Source organism: Sinohyriopsis cumingii, chromosome 1, assembly GCF_028554795.1.
Source record: "Sinohyriopsis cumingii isolate HCF-2022 chromosome 1, ASM2855479v2, whole genome shotgun sequence".
Classification (NCBI taxonomy): Eukaryota; Metazoa; Mollusca; class Bivalvia; order Unionida; family Unionidae; genus Sinohyriopsis; species Sinohyriopsis cumingii.
In genome coordinates this window covers 103,702,232-103,714,609 of record NC_142961.1, presented here as the reverse complement: position 1 = coordinate 103,714,609, position 12,378 = coordinate 103,702,232, and the positions used below count along the sequence as shown (strand labels likewise).

General features: G+C 33.8%; 1 protein-coding gene across 2 annotated transcripts in view; it reads right to left on the bottom strand.

Moving 5' to 3' along the window:
• The window catches only part of LOC149807478 (vasculin-like protein 1), a 51,024-nt gene extending 38,916 nt beyond the window's left edge, over positions 1-12,108 (bottom strand). For both annotated transcript variants that reach the window (XM_089966983.1, XM_089966990.1), the window contains exon 1: positions 10,936-12,108. The gene's annotated coding sequence lies outside the window, so the exon portion shown is untranslated. The remainder of the gene's footprint in view (positions 1-10,935) is intronic.
• Positions 12,109-12,378: the final 270 nt, after the last annotated feature.

Below are 12,378 nucleotides of genomic sequence, written 5' to 3'. Positions count from 1 at the left end.
CAAAACCTAGAATTTACGTTAACTTATTTTCCCAAATTCCTGGAAACAAAATTCCGTTCTCATGTTAAACATGAACCAGGGTTCTCTGCTGGATTTTGAAGTTGCAATCCCATTAACAATAGTTTTCCACCTGGAATAATTTACAGTGTATTGTTGTGTCCTCATAATGTTTTCAGACTGTTAATGCTCACTGTGAAATATTTACAATAAACAAATGAAAAATTAAAACAAATTATCACTGCTACAAGTGTGATTGTGATGTTATTATAACATTTCTCAGTGCCTTTACTTTTCCATTCTTTTAATTGTGTGCAAAAAGAAGGAATCAAGGAGGAAATTACATTTCCTTTCTCTATATTAATTACTGAGTCAGTTTAATTCTATATCAAATCAATCAATTTTCCAAGAAAATGTAATAAGAAACAAATGACCATATTCCATTTACTTTTTCATTTCACCTTTAGGCAACATAGCAGACTACAATTCATTTTTTCCATGTATTAAACAAACCATAGATGCATTTACTAATTTCTGTGCTTATCTGCAACCACGAAAACATCCATCTCTACCTATGTTCAGTAATCTTTTAAAACAATGCTACAGTTGCAAAAAGCAATTAGCCAAAAGCATCAAAATGGAATGTTCTGAAACTTGATGGCAAATGTATATTAATATAGTAAAATAAGAATCGTTCTATTGGAAGCAACTGATGTGATATGAAATCAGTTGATGCATCCAGTTTCAAATGATCACTTTTTTTTACACTTTGTATATATAAATATTATCAAAGACTGATTTTACAAGATTACGTGCAGTACATGTATACATTCTGACTCATAATGCTTATGTTTCTAAACCTTTTTGGTTTACACCTCTTTCTCTTTTCCTTCTTGTGCATGACAGGTATGATGAAAAACAAAACTGTTTCTTGTATCTAAGTTCTCTCTCTCTCTCTCTCTCTCTATATATATATACACACACACACACACACACATACATATGTATGAGAGACAGCAATGTGCTGAGTAGCACTAACTTATGCTAGAGTATCATTTTCTAAAAATGACTTCACAAAAGCATGTTTCTGAAGTGCATTTTTCTCGCGTTGCCACTAAAGCCATGGAGTATGTTAGAGTTATTTATGGTGTGTTTGGCAATAGACTTCTCATTCCAGCAGAAACTTTGCCAATTTATTAGTAGTTGTGATTCAAGACATTAACTATACATGGGTACTCACTCGCTGACAATAACCTAGTACTAATATTAGTACCTTTACTTGTACCTCGTGGACAGGGTACTAACATGAGCATATACGTGTTAATGGAGCAAGCCGTTGTGATTCACACCCAGCGCTCTTTTAGCCTAATAATAACACTTTAAACATATTCTTTGCATATAATCTAATAAATTGAGTAGTCCTCTTATTTAATACCATAAGTATTGAACATCTTTGTAGAAATAGTTGTAAAATCTTGTTTACATTTTTTAGCCGATATTTTCGTTTAGATCGTCCGCCATGTTATTTCAAATAATGATTACTTCTGTTCTCAGCCTCGTTTGTCTTTGTGCCTTATAAGGACAATGATGCCTTATTTGGAAATATAAACAAATTGTAGTAAAATTTTGGCGCCATTTGGGTCAGAAATTCTGTGCATTAAAAGTAAGTACGGTTTATTGGCAACTTTTGAAATTCCACCAAGAAGCAATTATTCGCACTTGATTGATAATAATATAGTGTAGAATACAAAAAATATGGTCTGGCAAGCTTTACGTAGAAATGGGGTCATGGCGAGAGTCTCGCGTTATCTGTCATGGCGGACAGGATAAGGGTAGAGTAACCATGCCAATTTATTTTATCGTGTAAGGGCTTAATAAATTCAAAATAAGCCAAACTTCTTTCACAACATGATTATACATGTACTTATGTAGTTGAATTGTACACTGTTTGTTTTTCTGACTTTAGTGATGATTGTTTTTGCTCCATTACATGATATGGGATCAGTTCGTAGCCTCAACCACACCAAATCAAGTTGAGGCTACGACATCGTAGATAACAATAACCCAGCTAATAAAATGAACAGGGTACCCCTTACAAAAGTTTTGAAATTCATATCGACAGAGAATAATGATTACAGTTTAAGGCATCAAGTCGTGTGCAGTTTTTCATCAGAGATTTGTATCGTTGCTTATAATTAATTTGTTATATATGTACATGTACTATATCATGATCAGACATGATTTTCGTCTTCCATAAAAACAAAGCTGACATTTTTGTAGGGAGTTGGTGGTCTTCCCCCAACTTGGCCTTCAGGGGTAGCACCCCTGATAAGGGGGGGGGGGCCAGAAAACGCATTTTACAATCATAAAAAACTGCTCCTGGTGCAACTTATGACCATAATAAAAAAACAAAATCATCATTTGAAAAACTAAAAAACAATTTCACAACATTTACGTAATTTCATATGCATGTCAATGTTCACATCATAATTAAGTCACAATAATTTGTCAATTTTTGCAGCAAACATGTAATTCTCTCTCATAACAAATCTGTAAAAATAAAAACCGAAATACATCAACTATATACAAATAATCCCATACATTCACTTGTCTTTTTCTCCACTGTTGATATGCCGGTCAAGCTCTTTCTGCGGTTTTAGCAAAGATTTCTTTAGCTTTTTTTTGACACCACTGATTTTATTTGTGCTCAATGTGCAATTGTTTCTTTTCCTTCTTAACGCGAGTCTTTTTCCTTTCCAGCTGGTGCTTTTATTGGTGATATGCAATACAGATATTCTGACAGAGGGCTACATCTGTTCTCTCGTTCAAGAAATCTTTCTTCTTGTAGTAATTAATTGCACTCTTTCCAGATGCCTTCTGAGCTTCAATTTTTCTGTATGCAGTTTCTTTTGTAGGTGCTATTCCCAACTCTTTTAACTGTGATTACTGTAATTCAGATCTTTCTTGCTGAGGTCACAAAATGCCAGTCCTCTAGCATTCAGTTTTCTTATAAACTGACCAACTAAATTTCAACAATTTTTCATTCCAGCCATTCCCATTTCCATACATTTTTTAAACCTTTATTTAAACTTTTTGTGTCATGGTCTCTCTCAACAATTCTGGATGCCATGTTTTGCAAGCATGCTTCTTCTTTCCATTGCCATCAGTTTCCATTATACAAAGATTCATTGGATGAATTTAAACTTTTCACCAATCAAAATACTCTTTACAAAAGTCATGTGCTAACTAATATATTAAACGAATAATTTACAAGGGTCATTGCTGAATGAGACCAGACAGACCGTTTTATAAAAACCGGATTAGAGGTGATATAAAAACGGACTAGATATTTTTTAAAATCTGATTCAAATCAGAACAAAAGTGGAAATCCTCTTTAAAATGGAGAAAAATCATGTCTGAATAATTCTCGCAAGACCTATTTAAGAATCAACGCTGATTCCTCAAGCTAGATTTCGCACAGCATTATAAACTTGGTTCAAATGCTTAGCTCAGGCATTCGATTTTGTATACCTGTCCAAAGTATGGCTTGCAATCATACCTTTATTAGCTTTAATGAATGCCAGACCATTATCCCATACCATTCAACAATGTTGTGATCACACCCACTTAAAATGCAAGTGCAACTCAGTGAATGGAATACTGCCCTCTTACTGGCCAATGGAAAACATCGTACCAAACATATTTACAACTCATTCTGTATTATTGTATAGTACATTTATAACTGATCATTAAATTGGAAACAATGATACAAGATAATGTGTTTATCATTAGTCCTCCTACTTTCCTTATTTTCTTTTTATAGTATCCACAAGAAACAGTTCAAAGAAACAGCCAGGTTTCTTGAATGTGAAACATGTCACAGATGCATTCTATTTTGATACCACATAAGTGTACGTTGCAGACCAGTGAAAACTGAAAATAAACGGAACCATATATCGTAATAAATGGGCTTTATCAATGTGATTGATGGATGTTATATGACATTAAAAGATCCTTCATCTTAATCTTACTATAATCAAATGATGGAGGCATATTTTTCTACATTACCTGCATTGTGCTAATTACATTGATTCATTTACTATTAGTTTTATCATCTTATCAAATTAATTTATAAACACTGTCCTAGTTTAAGGACAGAATTTTTTAATCAAAGCCCAAGCAAATTTATTTTTATAAAATATATTAGGCTAACACCAGTAATCTGAGCTTTAGTTGTTGTGGTTATTGTTGTGTTTAATGCCATTTTTCAGCACACAATAGGCTATGCATGGCGGCCAGTATTAATGGTGGAGGAAGAACCCAGAAAAACCCCGGGAAGAACCACCAACCCATGACATGTAATCAGGTTGGGTATTATACTTTATCTGAAGGAAAACTAGCTCCATACCTATAATGCAGTGAAAAAGAGTGCAGTCTGCAACGAAGATGGTTGACATCCAAAGAGGCTAGAATGAGTGAGAAGGAAAGAAATATAACAATGCTGACCGATCACTAACAGAGATCAGGAAAAAGATGAAAAAGAAACTGGGTGATGCTGATATGCTGACAATTTGAATTTGATCAGTCACTCAATTATATGATGAAATTGTTTTATTGTTGTAACAATGGCTAATTGAACTTGGCACAAATTAAATTGTTTTATTGTTGTAACAATGGCTAATTGAACTTGGCACAAATTATGTAACTGTTTAACACATTAACCCCTGGAGGATTTTGTTGTTTTTGCCTGAAATTCGAGTATGACACACATTTTGAAAGCTATTTTTTTTAATACATCCTAATACATCAACTTCCAGGTGATTTTCCAATAACCTAATGCCTAGTTGTATTAGAAACATTGTTTTTCATTGGCTTTTTGGCTTGTGCATGAGCAGAAGGTTATAAGTTTGTTTTGTTTTTTTTGGCTTAACGGACCCATTATTTTCATATCTAAGCCACTCTTTATTCCAAATGTAAATATTATCCTACTTTCTGCAATGGTTCATCTGTCTGTTTGCAGTTCATATCGGTCTGCCTTGGATCTGAGGTCAAAAAGTCTAAAATCGAGACACAAATTTGGATCCCGACCCGTGGCAAATTTTGGGTGGAACAAAATCGGGTAAAAAGATGAGGTTTTTCCCCTCTGTATTTTGTAGTGCAACTAGAAATTCCAGATTATTTGGTATCATTGTAGAGCTACATCTGTCTAACTTTTAATAATACCATCCACTTTAGTGAATCATACATGCCCTTGACGCTACAGAGCTCAGCAGTAGGCTACTACCTCCTGCCACATAAACTTGTCGCCAGGGCTTAATGTGTTCAGAGAAAGTGAATCATTCAAATGACATATTCAATTTCATTTTGTTTATGTAACTGATTAAATTATTAATTTTATATGTAGGTGCTCATATTGTTCTATTCAATATCTCTGCCCAAATTTCAATCCATTAATTTCATATTTTATTTTATTGTTTCCATGATCCAGACAATACCACCATGATCAATCATCTCCTAGATAATGATAACCAAAGCACCAGTGGGATATCACACATGGCCCATCCGTAACAGTTAACAATAAACAATTTGCATAATTCAATCAGACTTAAAATCTAGGATACTTTCTTACGTTTTTTTATCAGAGGAAAAAAAATAAAATAAAAACAATTGACCAACAACAATGCCTAATTGATCAACGATGTGATGAAATTCACAGTACATAGGACGCCCAGCAAACAGATCTGATTGAACATGTATATAGTTATGTAAATGTACAGATTTTGGATATAAAGCATAGATAAGTATATTTCAAGCTGACATCACCTTATGGCACGTATAAAAAATATGATGCTAAAACAAAACAAACATTTTAACACTTTCCTAGAAGATACAAACAGAACAAAACCAGATGCAATCTTTCCCAGTGATGGAAAATTCAGTGCCCCAAATAAGGTGGGGTTTTTTCCAGTCATTTCACTAAGATGTCTTCAGTATGACAGTCTATAGTAATGTCTAGCACTGGGGCATCATGTCCCACCCAGTCACATTATTCTGACAACAGGACAACTAGTCCTAACATTAACCTCTTAAATGCTGAGTGCCTAGCAAAGCAACTGTTAGTACATTTTTTAAAGTCTTTGGTATGACTCTGCCAGCCCAAATATAGCAAAGTGTTTCATAAGAAAACTGGTCACAAAGGACCAGGTTAAAAAGGACAGTTTAAAAGATTGATTAAGAAGAAATAGTACATGCAGTTATCCTTTCATGACAGTTTTTCTACAATATCCATATCTAATCACACTTGAGATGCAAAAAATGAAGCACTGGTCAGTGAGGATTAAAAATGAGACTCAAAGCACTGACAGCAGACCTTTACAGATTATACAAATTGCAGTGCCAATATCAGGAAAGAATCTACGATTTGCATTGTACATTTCACACTTCCTTTACCTGTTTTCTGTCTCAGATTTATTTAATATCTTAGGAAACTTTGATATTCACAACTGAGACGTGTTTACAAGTCTCTCAATGACAACTTTTTTCCCATACCTCAGTCTCAACAGAGCTTGGTGTGTCATATGATTTTAAGTTTTTGTAGCATTTACTAAGGCAACCTCGACTGAACTACCCCAGACAACTATCGGTAAACTTCACGTACGTGGTACCTGTGCCTCTTTCTTTACTTCACTCGTAACATTTTATTCATTATTATTTATACTTTTTTCCATTGCATATATTTTTAAGTGAACTTTCATTATTTTCATTTTTCTGATATTTTCAACATATTCTACATGAATTTATGTCTCTTTCAAATTATTATTCGTATTGAAACGTTTTCACCTGTGACTTTATCTAAGGAGGAAGATTTTGAAAATACTGACCATGGATTAGGCAGTTATATAACGAAAGCATTGCCATTTTGTTTAAAAATATGTAATTGGTTTTTCAACCATTACTTGTGTCAAAAATGAGGGTCTTTTTCTGGTTGAGATAATATGCTGTTTGATGAATGCACAATATTCAAAGATCGTACATTATGGTTTTTGGATCAACAATGGAAAGAAGCTTGATTGCTTTCATATAATTTTTTTTACAAATATTCAATTGCACCATACATTTCTGTAACAGCTGTTGAGACAATATTACAGTAAATTGAAATCAAAATTTGGCCCTATTTGTGGCATTAAATCAAAACGATTGAACCTTGCATCACACTTACAGTTCCATAATTGGACTTTTCTTTAATCATGTGTTTACGATTTGTATGCGATTGTTTTCCTTTCTTGAATGTCCAATAAAATCGTCTGTTCTTATGAGACTTTCGGAGAGCCACATAATTGATCACGAGTTGTAACATTGTGTTTCAACATAATTTTCTACCCAGCTTTCTGACATCTTGTGATGGCATGGAAATTATGCATAAATGTGTGCTATTATTCTAGAAATGCATCCTAAATTGTACTGCTCACTTTGACAGCCACTGTGTGCAATTTTATTGTGGTGTAATGTTCCTTGTTGAAAAGTGAATCTTTATGTATGCAAGTTTACACGTTTTTCGTCTGCGTCTACATCACTAAGTCATCTGAATTTGATAATCAATAAAAACTAATTGCTGCTTACATAAATATCATAGCCTTTACCAAAGTTATTGAATCTTTCGTGGTTGAGATTCTACTCGTGAAAACTTCGTAAGTACTGAATGAAATCCTGCCTGTGAACTGTTAAGCAATTTAGTGTATGTTACGTTTAACAACAATTTTAACCATTTTACATTTTTGGTACACATATATTATATGTGGAAAAATTTAAGAGTAATGTCCGATTGTTATAGCTGTGTAATTATTTTCCACAGAAGAATTTTTTTATGTGCTTCGAAATCTTGAGAGAACTCGTTCATCGTCATGTCAGTGAGGCCGCGTGACCAACCGTAGCTGCCATTTCCGATACTCGAAATTTACAAGGTTTTCGTGTGCGTCTATATCACTAAGTCATCTGAATTTGATAATTTATAAAAACTAATTGCTGCCTACATTAATATCTGAGCCTTTACCTAATTTATTTAATCTTTCGCGGTTGTTATTCTAATCGTGAAAACTTCATACGTACTGAATGAAATCCGCGGCTGCCATTTTGGAGAGTGGAGATTACGCCCCAGTTACTTTAAATAGCAGATATCGACCAGTGCATGAATAGCGACCACGTGATCTGACGTAATTGATTGAATAATCACTGTAAATATCTACATTTTCCCAGCTGGCCACCAGTCAGAGCCTTTGAACTTGCTGCCAAGCTATTGCATCATGTTCTAATAATGGCAACATGTACATCAAGGGGTCTTTCAGTCACTGAATTCTTTTATTGTAAATATCAGCACAGCTAATTGATCAACAAAGCAGCTGACTGAAGCAGGATTGGCAGGTCTTTGAATTTTGCCGCACACCTATTACATACATACAGAGGACTCCTGCCTTGGTGATTTTCTGCATCTCAGATTAAAAATTGGCTTCAAATACGCGTAATTAAGCGTTTCTGAGACCTCTGTGTGTGTGTGTGTGTGTGTGTGTATATATATATATATATATATATATATATATATATATATATGTATGTGTCTATTTAAATATATCAACAATAATATTTCTGATAGACATACAATATTCCTCAATAGTAACTAATTATATTCAACTTTAAACTGTCTATTAATACTTAGAACAGTTATAATTCTTGTACATTATTAATCTTCCTAAGTATTCAGTAATATTTGTTAGATTTTAAAGTTTATTGCCAAGGTTTTGCACATTTTGCATTCAAGCCACTTTCGTTGACCAGGTTTTCTGGATCAGGGTCAAAACAGACAGGTACCAAAAAGGCCCATGACTAAAACAGACTAGTGTTTAAAAGGCCAGACCCAAAATGGCCCATTTATGTATCAGTTACTTATTACTAGTATCATGTATACTAAAAATTAACTAATACGTAAATATGAAATCCTTGTTTTACTTTGAAATATCTATAAATAATGTGCAATAGAGAATCATTGTGCAGTATGTCACAATCATACGCGAGTGATTATGAAATTAATTGCAACACGCTATCACTTGTTCTTTGTAAAATGAAGAAAGAAGAAAATAACACAAGTTGCTGAATATGAGAAAGTTCAAATAAAATATTAATTGTGAAAGAAAACATTTGAAGCAAAGCAAATCAATAATATCTTTGTTATAATACTGAATATGAGTTGTGTAACCCACTTGTGGCTTGTGCATGACAGCTTTGTCATGATAATGCCTTAATTAAGCAACGACGAGTCCATTAATGATGGATAAATATTTTCGTTTGTGAAGACTATTGGCTCATTTCTTGTTATACATACATTCATGATCATGAGTACATGTATATGTGTAGTTTATTTGTATTGATATAATTTAGGCTTTATATAGACGTTTGTTGTGTTGTGTTTCTTGTATGCACTGTTATTGTGTTTTGGCTGCAATGAAGGCAGGTCAAATTTAGAAAGGATTAAGGGGTTATTTGTTTTTTTTTTAAATCTGGGATAGACAGACAAGAAAAAAGGTATAATGTCAAACTAGCATTAGCAACAAAAGACAAAATAATGCTAACTCAATTTCAGATTTATATATCTATTAACAATAACAACAATTGATGATGATACATAAATGTTAAATTCTAATATCAAATTCTACATGTACCTTAAAGTACAACAGTATAGAAGAAAAGGTATGATGTTTAACTAGCATTAGCAACAAAAGACAAAATAATGCTAACGCAATCTCAGATTTATAAATTTTTCTTTTAACCCTTTACCTCATACAAGCGTCTTTGGACGCCTCTACTCCATTCGCATGGAAGCGCCTTTTGACGCCTCTGCAAGATTCGCATAGAAGCGCCTTTTGACGCCTGCTGTAAACATCAGTCATTTTGAGATAGTTTTCGTAGCGCCACCTTCGGGGAAAACTCTCCTATTACATACTACATTCATTTCTGCGAATAACAATTACGTCAGATCACGTGGTCGCTATTCATGCACTGGTCGATATCTGCTATTTAAAGTAACTGGGGCGTCATCTCCACTCTCCAAAATGGCAGCCGCGGATTTCATTCAGTACGTATGAAGTTTTCACGATTAGAATAACAACCACGAAAGAGTAAATAAATTAGGTAAAGGCTCAGATATTAATGTAGGCAGCAATTAGTTTTTATAAATTATCAAATTCAGATGACTTAGTGATATAGACGCACAAGAAAACCTTGTAAATTTCAGAGGCAGAAAGACCCAGAGATTTATATGTGGTCATTTATAAAAGTACATTAAAATAAACAACTTTAGCTTTCGTCACTGTGTTTATTTCCAAACGTAGCGGAATAAGCAGTTCACGCGACCTCAGAATCAAGACATGCTTCACTCTTTTCTGTTACTTATTTGAGAGCATAGATTCATAACAATTAGAATAAAAAAGATGGGCCACAAATAAAATCATTCTGGTAATGAACTGGTCCAACCGATAAGAAAATTTGTTGGAACAAATTGTCAAAATTATTAATTTTTAAACCTTTCTCAATAGGATAATACAGAAATTTACAAGAATCTTATCTAATGCACTTCAGCAAAAAAAATATCTACAAAGAAATTTGCACCAATTGGCATTAATTGCTGCTAATAAACAAGTAGGTCTGCAATAAAAACATTACAAAAGAAGGGACACCAATGAAACAGTTGGGCCACCCCCCCCCCCATATGTTTTTATTTAAGCATAAAATACTTAAGTGTTCAAATTTTAAAATCAAGACTGGGCAGTTTATAAGAAGAATTTTAAATGTTTTTCAATGGCCCAGAAATAACCTTTTGCGTATATGATCTAAGAAAGTCTATTCTGGCTCTTTTACAAGGAAATGTTAAACACTGATAAGCAAACTTACCTCTGCAAATGAAAGAAGCTGCCGTTCGTGAACTCCTTTTCTTCACAGGATGTCTGCTTCTGTGACCTACACCAATCACCTTGTAGCAAGTCTGGCTTCTATTTTCCAGCGAGGAAGCAAATTCAACCATGTATCTCTAAGACTACATGCAAATGATGTTCCTCTTTCATCACATTTTTACATTACTTTCAACATTTTCTGGTAAAATTAAAGGCACTGCAGATCCATTTGTTGCCGTATGCATATAAAAACTATGGAAAATCTTAACTGGAGATATTACATAAAGATTAAGATAACTATGTACAAGTAAGAAAAGAATTCCTGAGAGCTGTTAAAGTTGAAGATGTAACCCTATTTACAACTAATATTTGTAACTAATACCGATCAAGATTTCATGTCCATTTGAACAGGATATGGAGTGTTATAAACTCATGCTGAATGACAGCAGAGAAAAAATGCAGCTTGAACAAATGTGCAAACCAATGGTGGTCGTACACAATTCAAGCAACATATATTTCATGATAGAAATTCTTCAGTCCTTAACATAAGCACCTGGGATTACATAATAATAAGTGTCCACTACACCCAATATCACATCGTTACTTCAACGCAGACATAGGTTCTTAATCCAGTGATATTCATTCAGCAGCGTTCATGCAGTTCTGGCTAAAACGGTCATTTCTGACAACAAAATAAAAAAAGAAAATGGCATATCCAGTAAGGATTTCTACTATGAAATTCAAATGTTGCCAAAAGTCGTATCCCACTCACAGGTAACCAGACAATTCTAAACCGAGGATGTCAACAACGCTATTACAATGAACACCTTAATATAGAATCGTTTTTTTCCTTTCACTCGTAATTCTTTGAGTAGAATGGTTGTAATTCTATAGTTCTGATCCTTATTTAAGGTGACGTTTTCAGGTAGAAAATAAAGTCCGCATGGCGTTGGTGAATAAATCCAGCTCTCCGATTTTTAAAACAAACTTCTAATGTCAGGTGCACTTTCAGTAAAATTTCTGCGTTACTCCAATTAGCAGCATTATGCTGAATATGTGCAATTTAATCTTATCTGTATGCTGTCAACGTTGTAAATGCTATGACATGTATTTTCTCATGTAAATATTGCGTTTTGTCGCTGTCCTACTTCTCCTTTCAAGACTTAAGATGGCGGAAAATATATCCCATAGTAAGTTCCTGCATTTCAAGGCCACCTCCGTATCTCGACTGGTTCTCGAATAAGTATATCCATATATATATCAGGAGCAGACTGAACAATGCATCCAAATTTAAACAAGTAAAATGTTATCTAAAACTACTGTTGATGTGTATAATAGCATGATATAAATAAATGTAAAGCCAATGCTGACTCGATCTTTTAGGCAAACTAGGCGGTCCAGGGCGTCAGGCTTTAAGGGGATCCTAATTTGGACGGAATTAAGG